This window comes from Buteo buteo, chromosome 13, assembly GCF_964188355.1.
Source record: "Buteo buteo chromosome 13, bButBut1.hap1.1, whole genome shotgun sequence".
Classification (NCBI taxonomy): domain Eukaryota; kingdom Metazoa; phylum Chordata; class Aves; order Accipitriformes; family Accipitridae; genus Buteo; species Buteo buteo.
Genome location: NC_134183.1, coordinates 39,794,716 through 39,798,554, shown reverse-complemented (window position 1 = coordinate 39,798,554; position 3,839 = coordinate 39,794,716). Strand labels below are relative to the sequence as shown.

The following is a 3,839-nucleotide window of genomic DNA, read 5'->3' as shown; positions in this document are numbered from 1 at the left end:
TAGTTATTGTGGTTTTAGCTATTGTAATAATTTGACCCTGTTTAGCTTGTTGAGAAAAATGGCAGCCCAAGTTATTAATCAAGCCTGGATTGCTCAAAAACAAAAAGGGGGAATTGTTGAGGGTTTCTTGGCTGAGCGAGGACATGTGAGCAATCCAGCCTTTAGCTGGGAATGAAGCATAACCATACAAAGTGCTGAAGCGGACAAGAACACTGTGTCCTTGTACGCTGGGAAAAGGAAGATAAGAAGAGCCTCACAAACAACTCCTGGATGCCAAAGAATGAGGTAAGCAACCGCAAGATGCGTCGTGAAGAGGCTTGAGCAGCCAATAAAGCATAAGATAGTGGTGCATGAAACGGGATATTGTACCAATCAGAGCATTGTATAAGGCGCGTCCATAAGCGCATAGGGTATATAACTGTTCTGAAAGTTGTAGTAAATGGGCTTCACTTGATCACATTGGTCTGTGTGTGATGTCCCCTGTGGATCCTCTGCTGCACATGGGTATGCCCGTTTCTCCTTCTACAGGAGCTGGGACTGCAGCAAGACCTCGTCAGCAGGCTGAGCAGAGCCCCCAGAGGGGCAAGAAGTCTCCACTGAAGAGAGAGGCCAAGAGAGAGAAGCCATGAAAGGGGGCAGCCAGAGAGAAGAGCCTGTCAGGAGTGGGACTCAAAGCCATGCCTCCCAGGGAGGCTGCAACCTGAACGCAACGCCTTAGACCACTTGGCCATCCTGACCCGCTACTGCTGCTGCTGCTGGTCCACGCCCTGCAGCTGCCAGAGCCAGCCCACCACAGCCAGCCTCCTCCTGGCACTGCTGCAGGGGAAGCTGTATCCTGGGAGCACCCTTGCCTTGCTCCCACCAAGGGCGGCTGACAGGCGACTGCAGCTCCTACACGCGCTTCATACCACATAGAACCGGAGCACCCAGCACAGGGGCAGCACACTTCTGACACATCTCCCAAAGCCCAAGGCACTCCTTCAGGGGAGCAACCAAAGGAACCGCCAGTGAATTACGGCTCTACGCACGCCAATGTCCTGTCAAGGTTTCCAGGCACACGTCTACCTTTCCCGTGACTTCCTCCATTCCCTCCAGAGCCTCAGGGGATGGCAAGACAAGCACTCGGACTGCAGCGCTGCCTGATGGAGAGTTCCTGGGGGAACAAGGGTGCTTCCTTCTTCCCTGCTCGGGGCTGGGAATGCTGGGCAAGGAGGGCTGTGCTTCACCAAAACCTGGGGGAACGCTGTGTCGGTCTCAAGGACTCAGCGTGTAGGAAAGGGTCTGGAGAGTCAAGGCAAAAGGACAGGAGATGCATCAAGTGCCGAGCAATGAGTGGGCCCCCATTCCTGCGGGGAAGAGGCTGACTTACTGCCCGTGACGTAGAGGAAGGAGGGCATGGTTCTCTAGGACTTGTTGCTTCATGGAAGGAGGTAGACTGTAAGGCATCTCAGGGGGTCACTAGTCCAAATGCCTGCCTAAAGCAGGGCTAGCCCCAAAGCTAGAGCAGGTGGCACAGTGCCTGAGCCCCACTGAAACTTGAGTGTGACACCCAGGCATGGAGAATGCCAAGGTTCTCCGGGCACCTGCTGCAGTGCTTCAACACTGCCTGAGAATCTCAGAATGGTGCAAAGCAGCCGCTGCAGCCTGCTGTTGCTAAATGGGGAAGGCACTGTGGAGCCAGGCAGAAGAAAAGTTGGTCTGCGTTGGCCAGGAATCGAACCTGGGTCAACTGCTTGGAAGGCAGCTATGCTCACCACTATACCACCAACGCTCCTGCACACACTACTGCCTCCTGCTCCTCCAGCCCAGAGCCTGGCCTCCCTCCTGCTCCTCCACGTCCCATTCCTGACTGCCTCCTGCTCTGCCAGGTCACCAACTGCCCTCTTGCCTGCTCCTCCGCTTCACAGACTATCCCACCTCCTCCTTCCAGCCCCCTGCACACATACACACGACCTCAACCGGCTGGCACGTGGGTGTGCTTCTCTGCCTGTGAGCTGTTGGCTACGGAAACTCCAGCTGCTGGCTGCTGGTAATGGTCACGCTCCCCATCTGCGTTCATATGTGGGCCAGCTGCGCACGTACTATGCAGGTGCATGTGCGTTTGCGTGCACGTACCTGTGGTGCTTTAAGCACAGACAAACGCCCACCCAGCTGCTCATTACTTTCCCCACCCGCAGGGCCATGCAGAGCACTGAAAACACAATGAGAAATCTCATGGCTCAAGATAAACACACGGATATGGCTTAGCAAAAACTCTTGTGGGAAAATCAGGCTTGACTTGGGCAAAATCAATTCTTGGACACTTAAACCAGATGCAAGTAGTGAGAAACACAAAGACAAACAGAAAACACCGCCTTTCCTCTCCCCTGTGCCGGGACAACTTCAGTGCTTCACACCAGACTCCTTTACCTGTCCAAGCAGGATGTGTCTCTGCTCTTACACACTCTGTTTTTCCCTCCCACCTCTCTCCGCCCGGCGTTTTCTGCCCTTTCGGGAATTTGTTTTCACAGAGGGGCCACCAATGTTGACGACGGCTCAGCTGTCTTGTGCGGTGGGTCCACTGCGGAGCTGGAACTGGCTGTGTCTGACACAGGGCAGCCCGTTATCTCTTCCCACAGAGGCCATTGTGCAGCACCCCCTGACCCCTCCACTACCAAAACCTTGCCATGGCTAGCCAATACAGTGCCCATGGGGAATACCAGAGGGCATAACGCTGAGGTAGCGCGGTCGGAGGCTGCCCCGGTCAGAGTCTGCCCCAGTCGGAGTCACAGTCAGGCTGTCCTGGGCTAATGTGTGGTTGCATGATGTACCCTTTGGTTGAATTAAAAAGGCACAGCAACCAGCCTGGGTTTATTCCTAGGCACTGGATATGTCCGTAGCTTGTAGACATGCGTAGCAGAAGCTCAGCAATCAGTGAGCAATTTGTGTTGCAGGACTCTGCGCATTACCTGTTCCTGGGCTAAAACCCGCCTTGTGCTGCCACTGGTTTTGGTGATGGATGATTGCTTTGGTGAATGCCCACGCCGGCACTGATGAACAATGAAGTACACGTGACCAGGATGTACCTTCCCTGACATACATGGGGGGCACCGTTTTCTTTCAGCTGCCATTTTCTTATTAAGCACCATAACCACCATGTTTTCCTACTGCTCTGTGATTGGCTGACAGCCATTTCCGGACCCCGTTGTACCCACCTGCTCTCAGGCAGACCTGTGATTGGCTGCCAGGACCAGCCAACCCTACCTGTGTACCCAGAAGCACGTCAGGCAAGGAAGCCCCCACTCGCTAAACAAAGGGAAGAGGCATCTTCTGACAGCGTCATTCCCTGTGGCCTCTCCTACTGCTTTGTGATTGCCGGACGGCCATTTTTGACACTGTCATGCCCACATGTTCTCAGATCTCCCTCTCAGGGACTGTCTGCTTCCTTTGGACCAAGAAGTGTGTGGATATAAAAAGATATACCATGCAGTGGTATCCACTCTGGAATGAAGACGAGCACTTAGCACAAGCGATATTCCTGTGGATGGCCCATTGCCTGCAGAGCCAGAGGCGACCTCACAGTCAACATGCAAGCGATCTTCTGGCTTCTGGCCAGTCAGGTACTCAGGTAGCAGGGAGCTCACCTGCAGATCCCCGTGCTATCTTTCTGCTGCCAGCTCGTGAAGCACTTCCAGGAAGAAAGACCCATAGAAGAGGCCACTCTCCATTATCTTTGAAAGGTCGCGACAACTGGGAGAGGTTCCTGAGTCCTGGAAGAAAGCCATTGTCACTCCTATCTTCCCAAAAGGCACAAAGGAGAATGGGGGCAATAGCAGGCTGGTCCGCCTCACCTCAATCCC

At 54.1% G+C, this 3,839-nt stretch overlaps 1 non-coding gene across 1 annotated transcript; it reads right to left on the bottom strand.

The window, feature by feature from the left end:
- Positions 1 to 1,699: 1,699 nt before the first annotated feature.
- Positions 1,700 to 1,771, bottom strand: TRNAG-UCC (transfer RNA glycine (anticodon UCC)). The gene has a single exon. It is a non-coding gene; the product is annotated as a tRNA-Gly (tRNA).
- Between the last annotated feature and the right edge of the window lie 2,068 nt (positions 1,772 to 3,839).